Source organism: Rhinolophus hipposideros, assembly GCF_964194185.1.
Source record: "Rhinolophus hipposideros genome assembly, chromosome: 10".
In the NCBI taxonomy this organism is placed as follows: Eukaryota; Metazoa; Chordata; class Mammalia; order Chiroptera; family Rhinolophidae; genus Rhinolophus; species Rhinolophus hipposideros.
This window is the reverse complement of record NC_138056.1, coordinates 21,139,234-21,159,441: the sequence shown is the minus strand read 5'-3', so window position 1 is coordinate 21,159,441 and position 20,208 is coordinate 21,139,234. Positions and strand designations below refer to the sequence as shown.

Sequence of the window (20,208 nt, the reverse complement as noted above, 5' to 3'; positions counted from 1 at the left end):
AAGAGGCTAAGAGCAGGAATTTTGGGGTCAGACGGCTTCCACCACCTAATTAGAGGTTATCCGCTAAGCTCTCTGCTCCTCAGTTTCCTCATCTGTAAAGTGGGGGTTGTAACTGTTCCTATGGTCGTGGGGAATGAGCTGTGTCCAGTTCTCAGTGTGGTACTTGGCACATAGGATGTACTCACTCAGTTTTAGCTGTTATTTTCAGGCACTCTGAAAAAACGTGCCGCAGACACACGGCAATTTTGATTACACAAGCTACCATCATGCCAAAGCTAACGTACTGAACACATGCGGCCAGAGCCTCAAGCCAGCTCCTAGAAGCTGGTTGTGTGCTTAGTTACCAAAATGCTTGGCAGCTTGGCAAGGCGTGGAAGGACTCAGCTATTCTGCCTTTGCGTCCTGGCTGTCCTGCTTGCTAGAGGTGTGATGTCGGGTATGTCAACATCTCCAAACCTCAATCTGCTTCCTTCCTCCCCCTCTTCCTGCCTTTAATAAAGATTTATTGAGTGTCTGCTCAGCACAGTGCCGGGCTCTGGGCCTTCCTCAGATGGACAGGTCAACGATCTATCCCAGGCTGGCTGTGAGGATCGAACAAGTCTCTGTCGGCCGGGGGCCGAGCCTGGGTTCTGGCCCTGTTCATGCTAATTTACTCTCAGATGTCCTACGATCACCTCTGTATTGGACTCACCATCCGTTCTTGTGAAGGAGGTGGCTGCTTGTTCATCTTTTCTCCAATCCAGATGAGGTGCTTGGGGAGGCCAGGGGAAATAATTGTTCAAGGTTACTCATTTTGTTTCTGTAGTGGAAAGGGAGAAGGATGTTTTTTCCCAGTGAATTGAGGATACTATCAGTAAATTAGTCATCCAAGAAATTAAAAAGCAGAAATCACAGTCTACCGAAGAGACTCAATTAAGATCTCCCCTTGATCTCATTGAGTCCCTGGGTCCTTTTCAAAGCAAATTTGACCGACATGCAATTCTTCTGTCTGGGAGGGTCTTTCCCCAATTGTAGTCCGTGGGACACTAGATCCGAAACTGGTAATAGTATTCAATAGAAAGAAATTAAATTACTGAGTGTTTCTTTCCTGCAGACCACCTCCACGTTCTCCATATATTAATGAATATCCTGCTGTTGTATGCAGTAGTTCCAAAAATTATTTGACTAAGGAACCTTACTCCAGTAATACTAGCCACATCTTGTGGTATTTCCATTTCTCAGAGAACAGTTTAAGAAGTGTCCATCTAGGAGAGCTAAGCTAAACTTCATTGATAAAAGTCATGCTGAAATACCCCAACTCTGATAACATGAGTGTCATGTTTAAGAGGAGAGGTGAAACAGGCGTTGAATGATGGGCTGGTCTGCATTTTTGTCAGACCTGAACTGCCCCAGTTAACACTAGAGAAGAAACAGAGAGTGCTTTGTGGAGGGCCACTGTCTCCATGCTGTCTTGGCTTACCTTAACTGGGTGAGACACTCAAGCACTGCTAGGTACAGTTGTTCTAAAGGACAAGGCATCTTTCCTCTGCTCCTTTTCTACCACTACAGAATTCTCCTCATTTCCCACATCTAGCAGAAAATCTCCCTACAGCTAGTGGTTTGGATGAGGATATTTATCTTCCCCAAACGCAGCTCTGCAACTTCCTCTTCCTAAATTGGGAGGTCAAGATGAGGAAACGTAAGGAAGAACTTACAATGGAAAATCAAACCTTATAATCTGTGGTTATTTCTACCTCTGAAGGGCTGTGTGACCTTGGGGAAGGACTAAACCATTTTTTTCAGCCTCACTTTCTTCATCTGTAAAATGGGAACAATAACAACACCCCTGGGTTGTCTGAGGCCTGGCACAGTGCAGCATATCATACATCAGCAATTAATTTTAATGTTAGTTGTTAGTTGTAATTGTTGTTACTATAGATCCCATGTTTACGTGTGTGTGTGTGTGTGTGTGTGTGTGAGAGAGAGAGAGAGAGAGAGAGAGAGAGAGAGAGAGAGAGAGAGAGAGAGAGGAAGGAAGGAAGGAAGGAAGGAAGGAAGGAAGGAAGGAAGGAAGGAAGGAAGGAAGGAAGGAAGGAAGAGGAGGCATATGTGATATTTAGGACATAATTGGAATTCCATCTCACAAAGGAAGAATTAGATTAAAATGGAAAATGAATAAATTTCCTATTAATGCTGACTCTTTCACCTAAAGAGATAATTTATAAATGCGATTCTAGGCAGAGTCTCAGGAATCAATATTATTGATTATATGCTAATTAGTATCTTAGTATATGTATCAGTCTCTGGAGAATTTAGTTAGCATGAGTCAATCCCAAAAAGCGTACTTTGAATGGGATGCACCTTGTGAGTATATCAGGGTATCCAGAAGACAGAATTAATGGTCAGAGCATTTTGTGGTGGGCATTGACTCTGAGGAAAGGGGCCAAGATTGCCGCAAGGGATTTTTTCATCCGACCATAGTATAGATGAACTGTCCTTACCAGAATTCTTTCACTGCTCCAAACTGTCTATTTCTCCCTCTCTCCTTTCCCACCCCTCTTCCCTTCCCTTTCCTTCTCTTCTCGCCCCTCCCTCATCTGCCCTCCCTTCCCTCAACAAAAACAAATAAGCTTAAACACATTCTTGCTTCTTCCATTTATCTTCGTATATATTCAATGAAGACTACTATCTCATGTCATTATATTTATGTGATTCTGCTCCTTATTTTTATTTTATCCGTTTTCAAAGCGGGGAGGTTATAAATGTCATGTATTTACTTTTAGACTTACCATTTTATTTACATATTCTTGGACTTGGACTACTTATTGAAGTCTCCTTTATATTCAACGATATTTTTGAATACAAAAGTATTTTTGTATATTTGTATTGCAATGATACAATAAATATTAGAGTATAAAAAAAGCTAAAATATATGTGAACCCAATTGGGAATTGGGTACAATACTAGGGTTTACCATAAAGGAATTGGGCTTATGTAAGGAAACAAACATTAGGGATAATAAACACGCAAAAATCTCTTATTTTGAATATGGTTTCTCATTACTTTTCTATTGCCACAAAAAAATGTACTACAGTGTACCAAGCACTGTGCCAAATATTTCACATAACTCTCATAAACCTCATTTAGACCTTAGAAAATCCCTGAACACCAGGTTGTATCTGCAACAGAGATTCCAATGGATTAAGGGACTGTCCCCAAACAGTATCAGTAGGTCTAACCCAAAGTTTAGGCTTCTTCCCCACAAGGAAATATAATATTTTTTGACTGTAAGGTTTAGCTTATATGAGGAGTGACTGTTCTGGTCAAGGTACCTGTGGTGCAAAGGACAGCCTTCCTCGTACTCTGTAACCCGCTATCTCGAATAAAAGGGGCCTCTCACAGAAACAAGGCCAAACAGGGCTTCCTGGGAACTGGGGCCACGAACAGGTCTCTCTCTCTCCCTCTCCTTGTGTGTGCGTGCGTGTGTGCATGTGTGCATTCATGGGTGACTTTTCTGTTGTGATATCCTCACTATCGGAGGATTATTCATTCATTCCTTTAACAAGTATTTGTTGAGTTCCCATGGGACATGGAGATCATGGGTAACACTGACAAGTAGTTTCAGCAGAATGGAGAGGATGAAAGCCTGATTGGAGAAGGTCAAAGAAAGAAAAAAAGAAGAAATATTAGGGACAATGAATGTGGAAAACTCAAGATGTTTTGCATCACATAAACTGGAAGAGTGGGGGTGGGAGAACATCCTACATGCTTCAAGAAGAGATGGGGAGGGTGCGGGAACAGAACCTGGTGCCTGGTGGAGACGTCAATCCCAGATTCAGCACTGGCAATTCACCCTGAGCAACAAGAGGGAGGCAGAAAATGGCTACAGATTCTAGTAGATGAGTAGGCATGGAAGTGGTAGTATACATGCCTTAGTCAGCTTGGGCTGCTATGATAATCACCACAGACTGGAAGCTTAAAAACAGACATCCATTTTCTCACAGTTGTGAAGATCCCAGATCAAGGTACCGTTAGATTTAGTTCTTGGTAAGAGCCTTCCTCACAGCTTGCAGATGCCAGCTTCTTGCTGTGTGCTCACATGACCTTTCCTTAGTGGAGAGAGAGAACTTGTGTCTCTTTCTCTTTTTATAGGGGCACTAATCCCACCCTGAGGACCTCATCCTCATGACCTCATCTAGCCCTAATTACCTCCCAAAGGTCCCACCTCCACATGCCATCCATTGGGGACTAAGGGTTCAACATATGCATTGAGGGAAGAAACACCAACATGCAGTCCATAGCATTATAGAAATTATTACTAGACGTTCCTATATTCTCACACAAAGAAGGAAGGAAGGTTCTCAGTTGAGAGTGAGGATGTCAGAGAAAGTTTGGGGATGTTGGGGATAGTGGGAGAGTGAATAGACTAGAGACATTTATTTGGTGTGGGTGTTGAGCCGCATGGCTGTGTTTATTTTTCCAGTCATGTTTATACTGATGCAGGCACCGAAGAGAAGGAGAACAGACTGAACAACTTTGACTTAGGGAAGCACATACGGTGAAGTAAGAAAGGAGCAAGGGAGTCCAGGATGAATGCAAAGAACTTAATATAATATTGGAATCTAATCTGGATGAGGAGGGAAGTGAGGACATGAAGAGAATGAGAGGCCATAAAAAGGTGCATCTCAAGGAGTTGAAGAATTATGGGAGTCAGGGTACTGAAGGAGGTGAACTGGAAAGTCAGAGAGTGGGAGAGGGTGTCAAGAGGAAATGACAAGGTCAAGGCTGACCATGAGAGTAAGTGACCATGGTAGAACAGAGGACAAGGTCACTGAAGTCGCTGTCAAGGAACTGAGCTGCCAGGATGTTGGATCAGATTCTTTCTATACAGATATTGAATCACCAAGAGTTATGATCAGGAACCAGGAATTAAAGCTTCAAAGGAAGATGGGGCTAACCTAGGAGCCTGTGGTGGTGGTCACAAGAAGGGGAAGTGAGGAGAATAGTCTGATAGTTTGATGGAGATGTTTTAGGGAAGAACTGTGGTCTCACAGTGGCACAAGGAGCAAGGAAAACAAACACTCTCCCTCACAGTCCAGTGACACAAGGCGTGTTGGAGAGAAAAACCACCACCATCTGAGAGGATCTCAGGGGAGGGCCCTAGGGAGAGACAGGGTTCAGTTAGAAGAGTGATTTTCCAAGTGTGGTTTGGGAACGTCAAGGAAACTCCAAGACTGTCAGAGATCCACAAGTACAAAATGATTTTCATAATAATACTAAGATATTTGCCTTTTGCTCTCCTCTCGCAAATGTATGGTGGAGTTTTCCAGAGGCTACATGGTGTGATAACACAACAGATTGAATGCAGAAGTGGATAGGAAAATCTAGCTGTCTTCTATTAAGCCGGAAGTTAAAGAGATTTGCAGAAATGTAAAACAATGTCCTTCTTTCCATGAATTAAAAAAGACATATTTTTCATAAAATATGTGCTGGTTTTATTACAGTGATTTTAAAATTAATAAATTAACTTTTATATTTAATTTCAAATCTACTAAGTATTGATAGAGACGACCCACACAAACAAAAGCTCTTTGGGTCCCCAGTAATTTTTACGAGTATCCTGAGACCAAAATGTTTGAGAACCATTGAGTTAGGGCACACAGGCTAATGGAATGTGCAGTAGAAAAGGTGAAATATAGGGGAGTTTGCTGATGATGGACCATGAGTCCCAGAACATATGAGAGAAGGTTTTGGAGAGTGAGGAAGGGCTGGGAGACAGGTGAGAAGTGCGAATGGAAAAAGCTGTTTGGTGATGACAGGCTGGAGGGTGAAGGGTAAACTTCGGGCCTGGCTTCTTGTGTGGAAGGCAGAGAGTAGCCAGGAAGCCCGAAGCACACTGCGCCAGCTCCTGCTGGGGAGCTATGAAGCCAGGAGACTGTGTCCCGTAGTATGAACTCATAAAGGGCAGTCTGACTGGCACTCCTCACTTGCCCACTCCTAGGACCAGTCACTTGTCACAAGTCACAGGATGATCTACTGCCCCATCCTGCAGAATCTGAGGTGTGTGATGTTTCCTAAACAGGGGGGTTATGGTCTGGGCAGGCATTCCCAAATGCCTGCTACAATGACAGAGGAAAATGAAAAGTTTCTTTGGAACAACTTTGAGTATGTATTTGGAATGTTTCCCATTCAGTCCTCCCTTAGGTACAGAGTGTGTGCTGATGTTACCTTATGGCACAAAAGTTGGGATACATGGTTTGCCATGAATGTCTTCCATCGCCTCTGGGTGCAAAAGGCCTTCTGAGAGATGAACTGGGCAATACAATGTCAGCATCTTTGAATGTGGCAGTGGTAACAGGGCTGATGTATATCAGCAGATTCCTCTATCGTGGAGAAAGTTTGGAGATGGATCTGCATCAATGGTTGGTTGATGGAGGAGCTAGCCCAGAGAATCTTTAGGTCAAGTCTGCCATGTTGCACAATTCCAGGAGACACCGTTCACATCGTAATCCAAGTGACTGATGATCCTTGCAGGTGTGTAGTGCAGAAGCCCTGATGTGAAAACCTTCCCTGCATGTGTCACTATCTTACTTCCATATGTTTCCTTTAACATATTTTCATCATAGCCCCAACATGTCAATTTATTGCATTTAAAAATGTGTTTAAATGTGCCACATTTGGAGAATGTGCTCAACGAGAGCATTTATTTCCCCTGCCCTGTCCCACAAACGGTGAGTAGGTACCTAAATCAATTTCTCTCCCTACTGGATAATTCCCACCAGCCTTCAAAACATGCCTTACTACTTATCACCTAATTAAAAATAGTCAATAAAATAATCAAATCAACAGACTTTCTCTTGAACCTGTACCCTCCCCTCAGGTATAGCCCCATTTCTCTACTTCCCTTCACAGAAAAACTTTGGAAAGAGTTGTTAGTGTTCTCTCTCCATTTCTTCAATTGTCTTTCTTTCCTCAATCCACTCTGATGGGATTTCCTTCTATACCACTCCACTAAAAAGACCTTTATCAAGGCAACTTTGACGTACAATTTTGCCAAAGAAACATTAATTCTCTGTTCTCATTTGACTTGACCTTTCGACAGCATTAGACATACTGGATCAATCCTTCCGTCTTGGAACACCTTCTTCTCTAGGCTTCTACACTTCACTGTCTTAGATTTCCTGGTCTCATTACCAACTCGTTTCTTTTTATTCCACTGTTGATTCCTCTGCTTTTACTAGACTCCTCTATTCTCCCTGGCATCTCTTCATTCATATTTACTCTCCAAGGCATCACATCTAGTTCCTTGGTTTTCAATACCATACCATATCTATCATCTATCTATCTATCTATCTATCTATCTATCTATCTATCTATCTATCTATCTATCTATCTATCTGAGAAGTCTCCAGTCCTCAATGTCATCTCATATATTCAAATATGTATTTGACATCTCTCCTTGTCTCTCAATCAGGCATTTCAAACTTAACAAAGCTAAAGCAGAGCTATTGATTCTGCTTCTAACTTCACTCTCTACCCTGTCTTTTCTATCTCCTTAAATGGCATCACTACCCATACTGTTGCACAAAAAATCCGAAGCCTCACCCATGACCCCCTATCCTTTCCTCACACATCCAATTCATCAGAAAGTCCCATTATCCCTTGTTTCATAATGTTTTACAAATATAATTGCTCCAAACATAATCCAGTCATCATCATCTGTGGCCACCTCCTTAAAAGGACTGCAAGCCCTCGCTTTTGCCCTTTTTCTAGTGCATCCACCACATATCAGCAGAGGGATCTTTCTAATATAGAAATCAGATAACATTACTTCCTACCTAAAACCCTCTGAGTACTTCCCACTGTGACCAAACTCTTCCCATGACTTACCAGGTCTTATATAATCTGACCTTGACCTATTTTTTTGGACCTCACCTGTTGGCCATCTTTAACACTACTGGCCTTTTTATCCCTCTAACTTGCCAAACTTCTTCTCGACTCAGGCCTCTCTACTGGCCATTTCTTCTGTTTGGAATGTTCCTCTGTTCCCATGGATGCCTCGTTTTATTATTTAAATCTCTTGTCATTATTTAAAGCGATCTTCTCTGAGAGACCATGCCTGATGACCCCAAATAAAGCACTTCTCTTCTTCCCTCCAGTCACTCTAGTATTCTGTTTTCTCCTCTTCACAGCACAGATCAGTACTTCAAATGATCTCCTTTATGTGTGTTTGTTTCCATGTTTATTGTTTGCCTTCTGCCCCTCGATGGTAGAGACTTTTTTTTTTCTTAGTCACTGTGGCATCTCCAGTACTTGGCCCCAATAAGTGACCTCAATATTTGTCAACCAAGTGACTGACTTGGAATTGTGGAAAGGAGTAATTGAAATCTGCATAATCCAGGGGAAATTCATGTAGGATTACTAAAATTCTTTTCACTTTTAAGATTTGTATGTCAAAGTCATTCTCAAAATACATTCAGTTTGAATTACTACCAGCTGCTTTAGCATGGAGGGCAGACACTTTTCAGTCCCAAAGACAAAAAAGAGAGTTGAAAACCAAGATACAAGTAATACCCCACTGCTACTAAGAAAAGGATGAAAATAATGTTTTGTTTGCACCACACAAAATTATTCCAACAAACACTAGATCCTCATTTTTTTCTACCATAGAAGTTAAAAGAGAGCAGGAGGGTCAGCTTTTTTTCATTTTGTGTAGTAAGTCTTCCTGCTGTAGCAAAGGGTCACTGATTTCACACCTCATTGTTAGATCAGATGCTGAGCTTATTTCTCAGGTGGTTCTGTTTTTATGGATGGTGAAATACTGTTGATGTATGTTGAGTTCTTACGCAAGTTCTATATCTAGATAAGTATTTCTCATGAGTAACTACATTAACTTATTTTATGACTGGAACTCTGAGGACCTGAAAAACTGTGTGTTTTAACACTGCGCATGCCTTTGGGTGCTCCTCACAATCTCTGTACCAGACAAGAGCAAAGGATCTTTCAAGGGCCTCCATTCTTCCATCGATAAAAACAAGAAAACGGATGGAAGGCCATGATGCTTTTCTTCACGGGAATACTTTTGTGACACGGTAGGAGACATTGAAGTATCCTGGAAAGAAGTGCGAACTGGAGACTTTGAACACTCTAATTCATGTCTGTTATAGGCCAGATCCTTCAGGCATTAAATGCTATGAGTCTGTCAGTTGAAGTGATTTCCATTGTTACTCAGAGATGGAAGCAGTTAATCAGCCCAAGGACAGTATATTACAAGAGCACTGAAGTGGGATCAGGGATCCTTGTCCTGTCCTTTCTTGTATCACTTTGGACAAACACCCAGCCCTACCGGAACTTAGTCTGATTAGGCCTTGGGGATAGAAATGAGCAATGGGGATGCGGTGGGCAGGCTTTATGATGGGAACAAAGGAAAAGTAGAAGAACAGGCCTCAGGAAGAGCAGGAAGTGGATGTGGTTTTGGTCCCAAGGCAGCCCCTAGGGAGGGCCTCTGCTTCTCCCTGTTGTGATGCCCACTCACCTCCGTTTCTACCCATAGATTTCTTTATTTCAGTAGTGTTCAAATTATGTGAGTCCAACCAAATTTTGGTTAAAAATCCTTGTTCCCGTGAAGCTGGGGAGAAAAATGGTTTGAACCCCTGCCATCCTATTGCATAATTTCTACTTACTCATACCTCTGGCCCCTCCTAACTCTGTGCCAGCATGCCTTCTCTCACTGGATCAGGGTGGCAGGAAAATGAGTGAAGCTGGCTGGGAGCAAGAGAAGAAGGAAGTAGGGAGTGGCTGGGATTGTGGCAAATTGGAAAGTGCATGCTCCGTCTAAGGGGAGAAACTTGCTGCAGCTCTAGCTAATTGTAGCTATGCGGCCTACAGCAGAATCAATGCCAGGTCTTCCAGATTTTCAAGGCAAGCTGAAAATTCATATTTTTACATGAAGTTCTCTGATCTTTGCATGTTAGTGATTATTTTAAAAAAATGTTGACACCATGGAGTTCAAACTCATACATCTAATATACATCTAGCTGGTCCACAGGCAACCAATCTGCACCTTCTGGAATCTAGAGTTCAGACAAAGTCATGACCTTTCAGCTTTTGTTCTGGATACTAGGGGTGTGTGTGTGTATGTGTTCACATTCCTGACATGGAATCTGATTGGCTCAGTGTACCCTTTTCGTGCCAGAGTTTGTCACAGAGTTTGGCTGCATTTGGGTCAGGCGCTCGCCCTTGGTCTTCAAGGGGCTGCCTAAGGTCTCCCCTTTCAGCAGGGACCTTGACTGGGTCAGCTTCCATTTCAGAGGCTGTGGCCATGGCAAGCTGTGTGACTGATATACCTAAGAAAGACCTAGAATTTCCTCCTCCATAAATGAATGTTTAAATGGAATGATCTGTACTGGTTTCTCCTAAGAAAATTCTGTTTCTTAATAATATTAGGCAATGTTCCATTGATATTTAGTTAGAATTTTGGTAAAAATTTGGGTGGTGACAAGTGTAATATATTGCTATTAATGGTCCCTAAAGCAAAGGTCTGATTTACACCAAAGTGTTGGCTACTTCTTAAGAAACTTCTGTTTACAAAATTAGGAACCCCTAGGGTTAGAAGAGGCTTTAACCTCTTCAAACATCCCTTACAGTTCTTGAATACTCTTTTATGGCATCCTTACCAAACTGGCATCACTTATATTGTGAATACTTCTCTTTACCAGGTCATGCACTTCTTCTAAAGGGAGTCTCTTTTATCTTGGGATAGGTCTGGTGATTATGTCTTTTTTTTTTTTTAATTGCACGGTGCCCAACCTACTATAGGCAAACAGTACTGCATAAATTTACTAAAGGAATCCACTTACAGATTCATTCATATGATATTTACTGGGTGCATATGATGTGCCAGGCACTGCTCTAGAATTTTGGGCAATATCAGGGAACAGAACAAATCCAAGTTCCTAAAGAGCCAAGGTAGCCTGAAAGTAAGAGGTGGTAGGAGAGAGACAATACATTTTTTAAAGTAAATTATATAATATGTTACAAGTGATAGAGGGATGGAAAAAAAGAAAAGGTAGAGTTGAATGAAGGGAGGGAGGAATAAATTACAATTTTAAAAAGACCCAATAAAGTGGGTGTCATTGAACTGGAAGACTTCACTGAGATGGAGTTCACAGCATAAAATGTTCCCAAATCGGTCTTCCTTCAGCCCTGTAGAAATAGCTCCCTTCTTACCTCCCAGACCTGAGAAATAATAATAGTAACAGCTTGATAATATCTGTTGAATCCTAGCACAGATTCTAAGCACTTTCTCTGTACAAATTCATTAAATCCTCCTAATAACCCTAAGAGAGAGCTACTAGGTTTAGGTTTACTCCCATTTTCATAGCAAAATTAAATAACTTGGCTCATAATCTGCAGCTGGAAGGGGAGGAGATGGTACACAAATCTTGACCGGCTGACTCCAGGCTTTAGCTCTTAAGCGGTCAGCACAGCTGCCTTGAAGACTTAGCTCAAGTCCCCTCCCCCATGACTGCCCCCTCAAGCTTTTCTTTCCCAGACACGTGCTTGGGGGCCAGTTCCTTTCATTGTATGTGATTCCCAGAATGAAATTTAAAATCTCTTTTCCCTGGGGTTTGTACTAGGAATATTCTAGCTTTTAGCTAATGTCACTGCATCAGTGGAGCAGGCAGAGCTTCTTCAAAACTCCCCACCCAAGCTCACCGGGACCAGCAACTCTTACATAGGTTTTGTAAGGTCACAGTGATCAAAATAAACATTAATTTTTTCTCAGTTTTGATATAAAAATTCACGTACATCTTTTCTTCAGCAAATGTCACTGTGGTTTCAAAGCCTAAGTGTGATGTGTGAGCGGGTAGCATTTTTAAAGTATTTCCTGCTCAACCATAGGGTGAAATTATGCAAGCCACTGAGTCCTGAAAACAGCTGCACCAAATTCTTAACACCTGCAAAGAAAAAAAAAAAGACTTGAAAATAATTTGACATTGTTTTTAATTTGGGGATTGGTTGGTTTTCTGTTCTTTCAAACTCTGAAGGACCTTCCAATTTATTAAACCTTCATTTGGAAAGAGAATTTGGGAACTTTAAAATAGTTTTGCAAATCTAAGGGAGAGACTTCACTAGAATTATATTTTCACGAATGCACTTAAAACAACTTCTCCTGGACTGGGCCTGGGGACTGTTCCTTGAAACAACAAAAGCACTAGTTTTCTAGTGAGCCTTAGAGTCACCCCCTTGGCTTCTCGGTAGTTTCCCATCGTTGGGGTGGGGAGAGGAGGAGATCCCATAGCGGGGGTTCGGGGGTGGTTTGTCTCGTCTTGTGTGAGGGAAACGCCGCACTGAGCTCCCTTGACCTGTGGCGTCCTCCCAGGCTTTTCAAGTTAAAGAGTTGGATTTCCTGAAATTGTTGAACTGGATGTAAGTGCAGGCGCCCCCTTCCCCTTCTCCCCCTCCGCCACCAGCAGGGTGAGAGTAGCTGCTGGGGAAGCGGAGGGGGATGGCCGAGGTGGGGTGGGGGCTGTTGGAGAGAAACCGAAGCGCTGAGCACGGGACAGGAAAAGTGGGAGGAGGGGGGGGGAGGAGGCCGTGAGACTAGTGAGGAGGGAAACGTGTCACCAGCCGGCCTCTGGGAGCTCCGCGGCCGCGTCGTTTGTGGGCTCGGTGCTGAGAGCACTGGAGGCTGGAGCGGACCCCACGGAAGGCAGCGCTGGGCGAGAACCGAGGAGGGACGGCGGGGCCGAGCGCGGTGGCGAGAGCCATCCAGGTCTCTCAAGTGTCTCGGGTGAGAAAACTTTCTCGGGAAGACCGGAAACTTTTCCCTGTGCGCGCGGTGTGCGGAGGAGGCGAGCAGAGCGAGTGGACCACTCGAGGTGACTCACTCCCCGGGCCCCAAGGGGGGGACGTGGGGACGTCCCCAGGAGGGGCCGGAGGCGTGGGCTCAGCAGTGGCCCAGGATTGAGAGCAAAATCGCCGGGAACACCGGGCACAATCCGGTGGGGAACGACGGGGAGTGGGGACTTGGAGAAAGTGTCACATTGGGGGGCAGCCGGCTGGGGATCCCCGCAAGGTTGGAGATTCTCCGATCGGACGCTGCGGGCAGGCGTAGAGGACCGGACTCGAGACCGCCCTGGCGGGGAGGAGGGAAGCCGCGCCCCGCATCCCAGACCTAGGGTGGGCGAGGCACCGCTGTGGGTTGGGGTGCGGGGTGCTGCCGACCGTGGGACCCAGGCCGAGCCTAGAGAGCGAAAAAGAAACTTGGCTTGTCTGTCTCTCTCGTTCTCCCTCGGCCTGAGGGGCAAATGTAAAGAGCTGCCCCACTCGGGCGCGGGCGAGCCGGAGCCACGAAACAGCCCATCTTTTCCTGCCGTCCCCCTTTCCGGAGGGAGACACGGGAGGAGAGCGTAGGGAAGGCAGCCGACTTGCCCCCGGCGCCGTTCCGACCACTGGGGAGGGCTGGGGCACAGCCCGGGCGGGTGCCGGCGGCTCTTGGCGCCTACCGCATCCCGTTTCGGCTTCATCTTTCCCGCCCGCCCGCCGTCCGGCCAGGCGTCCCCGTGCGCGCCTACTGTGCGCGCGGCGCCTCACTGCGCACAGGGGGCGCTCCGGAGCCCGGGCCCCCGCGGCGCCGCCTCGCCCTTCCCCGCCGCTCTTTTCGGGGCGGGCGGTCGTCCGGGGTCAGACCTGGCTGTGTGTTTGCAAACTGTGTTTCAGGAATCGGCTCGGGGGTGCCTCGCTGGGTGGCGGTCGGGTTTCCCCCGGTTCTACCCAGCCCCTGCCCTGGGTCACACGCCGTCGCTTCTTCCCCGGTGGTGCCGGGAGCCCGCGTGTTGTTCGTCAGCAGTAAGGCGGTGAGTATTTATAGGTGCCGCTGCGATCTTGCGGTACACAAGGTTTCAATTACTGCGATGCGCGCCACAGGAGCCTCACGGCTGCTGCGGAGACCCACGTAGAAAAGCTCTGGGCTGGAGTCTCCGGGCATCTCTGCTGGGGCGGCGTTCTGGACCTGTTGCCCAAATGAGATGTGCACATTCAAATGACCCATGCACGGGACCAAAGCAGTCAAGGGCGCTAACATATTGTTTCCATCCTCTGCTCCCCACCCCCACCAAAGGGTGCTCGCTGATCAAGCCTCTACGACGGCCCTTTTTGACCTCCCTTTGGTCATCCTGACCGCCGTGTGTTGCAGTCTTGACATTTCATTGGCCTAGATATTTCAAATGTCACAGTGCTGCGCTCTGGTAAATTGTTCTTGCGGTGGAAGGCGCTGTTACTGACAACATGAAGCAGCAAGTGGGTCTGGGGGGGAAATGGAGCTCGTAGAAACTGATTTACCCCCCTTTTAAATTTAGCTGCTTGGTGGGGTTCCCAGTGCAGCTGAGAACCCTGCAGCTCTCCTCCGTGGTACCTGGCAGGCCTGTCTTGTCCGGTTGCGGGCTTGAGTCCTAGAATCCCACCAGGGGTGCTGTGCAGACCGCTTTCTATAGAAGGTAACAGAGCAGATAAGGGAAACAGGTTTGTCAATCCACAACGTTTTCTTTGGTTTTTCTAACTCCACCCATCGCCCTTTTAGTATTTTATTGATTCTTCTAACAGCCAGAACCATTTACGGTGTAAAACAGAAAGGCATCACAAATAAGCTAGTTTAATTGGCTTATTTCTCAAGGGCTTTGTTTAGACTAGCTTGTTTCTCAACCAGACCTCATTTCTTTCAGATCCAGAGGGTTATGGATGTATGTTTATTTCAGTGAGTGAGATTTCAATAATGCTCTGTGTTTAAACATTACAAAAATGTTCCCTTTATTTAGAAAAAAAAAAAAAAGGCCTAAAGTCACACACACAGGGTTGGAGCTGAGAATGGGTTCCAGATCTGTTACCCTAGATCAAGCCTGTACTCTATATGGGAGTTCCTCAGTTCTTATAATTGATTAATTTGGTGGCTTCCCCTTCCTATCTTCCTTCTTTCCTCCCTCCCTCCTTCGCTGTCTCCTCCCTCTTTCCCTCTCTCCTCTTTCTTTCTTTCTTTCTTTCTTTCTTTCTTTCTTTCTTTCTTTCTTTCTTTCTTTCTTTCTTTCTTTCTTTCTTTCTTTCTTTCTTTCTCTCTCTCTCCCTCTCTCTCTCCCTCTCTCTCTCTCTCTCTCTCTCTCTCTCTCTGTCTCTCTGTCTCTCTGTCTCTCTCTCTCTCTCTCTCTGTCTCTCTCTCTCTTTCTTCCCTCCCTCTCTTCCTTTTATGTCATACACGTAACATACAGAGTGGCTCAGTTATATGAAAAACAAAATCATATCTCTAGAAAAGTGTTACACTGCTATCTGAAAATTTCATGCTGATAATCCAGACCTAAATGTCATAATCTTGGTTGTTCATTGAGGATGCATGCATTATATTTAAACTGTTTATCTGTGGAAAATTGAATTCAGTAAGGACTGTGTGGATTTCTTAATTATTTCTCTAGCCTAAAGGTTGGTAGGAGTGCATGCATGTATCTCCCTGTGGTCATTCCTTTTGTACTGCCCTTGTACAAGGTAAAATATACTGAAATCTTTTTTGAATTGCAGTCTTTTTCCTTTTAATCTGTTTTTTTTCTTTCTTTTTTCTTTTTTTGCAGAGCTAGATCAATATAGAATTGATTTGAGAAATAGAGTGTGGCCCCCCTGAAAGTTCCCTACTATGTTTAACATTCATCATTGAAGATTTGTTCCCTAGAGTTGCCTCTATATGCAAGATGTAAATGCTTGTTAAAAGCGATGCTTATAGAAATTATCATTTGTTAACAAGTCAGTGTGAATTACTATCTCAGTTGCTGAAAGCTGGGGATAAAATATTTTGTGGGTTTTGTATGGGGGACGGGGTTAGGAATTTGGGAACAGAGAGAGTGGTACCCTGTTAGGTAGAAGGCACTGTTTTATAAGGGAAGATTCCACTTTGGAGCCAAGAAGGAGGACGGGAGTATAGATGATGCAAGGCGATGATGGGGCATCAGAGGTGAATTTGAGTTAATTCACATTTTTGTCAAGGGCTGGGGAATCCAAGTTTTACTTTGAAACTTGTACAGTTGAACGAGCCAACTTTTTTATTGGGCAACTACTGTAAACCAGGTACAGCCATGGTCATGTAATTTGAACCTCCCAACAGCCTGAGCACGTAGATGTTCTCTTCTCTATTTTAAGATATAAAAATGGAGGCTCAGAGACGTTAATTACTTTCGTGATGTCACACAGCCATTAACTCAAGCCCTTAGTTCTTTCTAGTACATTTTGATGTCTAACCTGTATGGCCCTTCCATGAAGACCCCAGGGTCCCAAGTAATCAAGAAGGTCCTAGTGGTTCACATGGAAGTTTCTGGATCAGAAGTTGATACCAGGGCAGTGCAGGATCTCTAAAATGAGGGAACAGGATGTGGGTGAGTAATGGAGGAAACTGAAGGGACAGCCTGGATAATTCTGACGGTAGTTACTCTGTGGAAGAAGGAGAGAGGTCCTGTAGATACTGTGAATATAGAGAGTTACGAGCATTGGTCTGGCAGGGGATGGCTGTCACACTGCAGAGCAAGACCTGGTAACTGGCATGCCAGACGAGGTGCCAAGAGGGGAAGCATTGAGGAGGAAATACCTCCACCTCCCTCTGCATGCCTTCTGTTGTTAAGACACCTTCAGGTTAGCATTCCCAGGTCATAGTCGCTATAAGTTAGGGAGCCAAGTGCATGAGACCTGTTTTCATTTTAACTGGACTTGGCCTTTGAGGTAACATTTGCCCAATCTCCTTAAGTATTTTTTAATGCTTTGCCAGTTTATGGCCTTTGTAGATCAATCCTTGCATTTTATTTAGAAGAGAGAGAAAAGAGAGAGAGAGAGAGAGAGAGAGAGAGAGAGAGAGAGAGAGAGAGAGAGAGGAAAAACAAAGGTTAGTATTACCTAAATTGGATTGAGTTCTGTCTAGCAAGGTTTAAAGAAATACTGCTTGCTCTCTAATTACCATCAACTAGGAATTTAAATGGCTTATTAAACTTGACTCTCTCTCTCTTTTTTTTTTTTTTTTTAAACCCTGCTTAGTTCCAGCTCTAACATATCCTGGGGTTTGGGAGGCTTTCTCTATTCTTCAAATGTGTAGAGGACATTCTCTGCCTTGCCCTCCCCCCTTTTAAAAACATTGCATTTCTATAGCAGGATAATAAATGATATTATTATATACTGGCTTCATTAAAAAGCAGAAGCTCACAGCCAGGTTCAGCCAGCTCTTTCAGCCTCTGGAGAACAAGCCAGTTAACCGAGTTCTTTGTCAGAAATTTAGGGACACCGGTGTGAGGCTTTTTGGATGGAGTGTGGCTTGTTCATTTTTCTCTGTACAAAAAGGATAGGCCTTGAACGAAAATCAGCCACCTTTACTCTGTGTTTGAACTTTGAAAAAAAAAAAGTGAGTGTTCTTTATCAAAGTGGGTAGTGTGTGCCCTTTGGGGGTGGAACTGAGAGGAGGCAAGTTGAGGCAGCAAGGGTGTAAACCTTAAGAGCATGACCCAGAGAGTGCCTCACTTGCTAAAACCAATTCCCCACCCTGATGAATGAACTGTGCCCAGAGGGTTTTGGAGAGCGGTGGAATTCACCAAAATCTCTCTCTCCCTCTTTTGACCGGGGCCTTTGGGAAAACTGGGTCACCATCTTCACCCTGGTACTGCCCACAAAACCTATCGTAATTATCTGTACAATTTATTTTGTGTATACTCATGTGTTGCATAAAAGCGTGTATTTATCTCTCTAGGCTTTCATTCTCTTTCCCTCTCCTCAATTTTGAGTTGTAAAGATTTCTGACACACACCCATTGGTGTTCTGGTTTCACTTGAGCTGGTTGTCAGACGCCAGGAACCTTTCCAGTTTCTCGCTTCTCTCCTTCCTGGTTACAGAATTTTCTCCAACTTTGCTGGTTGTTTTCGACACGGGCCGGGTTGTGTGTTTTGTTGAAGGCATCTGTGCCAGCAGCCATTAGGTTTCTAGCAAATACCAGGATTAAGGGACCACTTTGGGCTTACTCAGCCATTCAGGAACTAGCTTAAGCAGAGCCTGGGGGAATACCCTAGAGAATTTGTTTTTGTCTTTTTCCCAAGGACTGGGGCAAAAATCGAGCGAGGGCTGTAATATGTGTCTGTATTCTGAACTCAGCTGCCTCAAACCCTGTCCCGACCTGCTCGTGACTTTAGCAGCGTAAATCTTCTGTCACCCTTTTGCATTTGCTGCCTAATTCTAAATACTCCTTTGGAACTGGTTCAGCATAATTCCCCACATGTCTTTGAGGAGACCACGTCAACTGCTGCCGTCATTTTGGAGAGCTTTGCTACAGCTCGCTGGCCACTGGAGTCCACAACTGTGGGAGTTCTATGGCCACTTTCGCTGTAAAACAATCTGGAGGCAAAATTAATGGGCAAACATGGTAATCCTTTGTAGTGTTCTGAGATAATTTTTTAAAGATTTTTGACCAAAAGGACAATTGAGTCCTTTTGGGCTTCACAAAAGCCCCCCCCCCCATTCTCCCCATGCACCTCAAAGGTCCATATCAACTTTGCAGAGAGAACTGTGGAAAGAGTTTAGGTGTGGGCCGGCCCGGTGGCGCAGGCGGTTAGAGCTCTGTGCTCCTAACTCCAAGGCTGCCGGTTCGATTCCCACATGGGCCAGTGGGCTCTGAACAAAAAAGAAAAAAAAGAAAAGAAAAAAAAGAGTTTAGGTGTTGGTCCTAATTGGCATCGTGGAGATAATGCAGGTCAGGGAATTGAGATCTGGAATCGGATCTCGGCTCTGCCACTGGCAAACTGTGAGACCAGGGGCAAGTTGCGCAATTGTTCTGGGCCTCAGTTTGCCTGTCTATGAAATAATGAGATTGGCCTACCGCTGAAGTTCCTTTCTGTTCTACACGTCTGTGATGGCCAAGGAAGCCTGGTCTACAGCAGTGCTTCTCAAAGTGCCTATGAGTCACCTTGGGAGCTTGTTAAACCACAGAATCGGTTCCAGTGGTTCTAGGTTGGGGCTGAATTTCCCACCGGCTCTGAGGTGATGTTAATTCTGCCGATTCTCAGATCACGGTTTACGGAACCAGGCGCTAGAGTCCAGGTCAGGGTGTTTCTCAACGCAGTGCCCGTTGGCATTTCTGGCTTGATAATGTGTTGTGTGCATTGTAGAATGTGCACTACCCTGTGCATTGTAGAATGGTTACTTGCACTTGACCGCTACCCACTGGATGCCTCCATCCCCATGCCCCACAGTTATGACAACCCAAACTGCCTCTAGATATTCGGATGTCTCCTAGTGGGAGAGAGGGCGCAAAAAAATCACCCTGGTGGAGAGCATTGGGCGAGACCAATGTTCTCAAGCCTGGCTGTACATCGGAAGCACTTAGAAGATGTCTAGAAAGCACGACAGCCTAGAGTTCTTCTTTTTGAGATTCTGGAAAAGTGCTAGTTTTAGACTTGATCCCCAGTGCTATCCCTCCATAGCTGTGGGACCAAGAGGCAAGGTGCTTCCAGGCTCCAAACCAGAAATTCTTCACTTCTAAAATAGGGGCAACAGTGATGCCTTCTTCACAGGGGTGTTGGGGAGATCAAGTGAGATGCCTTGAGCCTGAGCTTTGGAATCGAATGCATTACGCAGATGGTAGTGGTGCCTGTTAGACCGTAGGCCTCTGAGGTTTTATTTTATTAGTTTAATTACTTTGTTTACTTTTGCCAGGACTGCATTCATCTTCTCTCAGGCCTGCCTCTGTGAACTTCATGCTATCTTACCTCATCATTTCCTCCAGCACTTGCAGTTACAAGTCGTGGAGCTTTTCCTCCAGTCACTGTAATACAAGGGTCTCAAACTGTTAGCCTGTGGGCCAGACTTGGGCATCAGGTATGTTTTGTTTGGTTTGAATCATGTTTTTTAGTTTACCACAGTCCTCACTCGGCCTTTTAACTGGGATTTGTGTTCCCTGCCTCGACCCGCCAGGCACTGAGTTTGCCATCCCTGCTTTCGGCCTTCCTATCTTTTTCTTTCAGCTTTCCTGTCTTTTTCTTTCATCCTGTCCAGTTACTCTTCCCTTTTCTTTATTATTGGTAGGACCATAGCTGGCTCATCTTGGTGTCCAGCAGAGTCAGTGCTCACCAGATATTTGTTGAAATGTGATATTTCTATCCCATCTTTGCCGATCCCAAATAAAAAAAAAAAGCATAGTCATTGAGCTTTACCTATGAAAGCATG

General features: G+C 44.7%; 1 protein-coding gene across 6 annotated transcripts in view; it reads left to right on the top strand.

The window, feature by feature from the left end:
• Positions 1-20,208, top strand: part of PRR5L (proline rich 5 like) — a 127,759-nt gene that overhangs the window by 46,239 nt on the left and 61,312 nt on the right. For 2 of the 6 annotated variants that reach the window (XM_081063588.1, XM_081063587.1), the window contains exon 1: positions 12,580-12,775. The exons of 1 other annotated variant lie outside the window; for it this stretch is intronic. The gene's annotated coding sequence lies outside the window, so the exon portion shown is untranslated. Of the gene's footprint in view, positions 1-12,579; positions 12,864-13,628; positions 13,842-20,208 lie in introns of those variants that run through there. 3 more of the 6 variants (XM_081063586.1, XM_081063590.1, XM_081063589.1) reach the window with 3 other exon arrangements.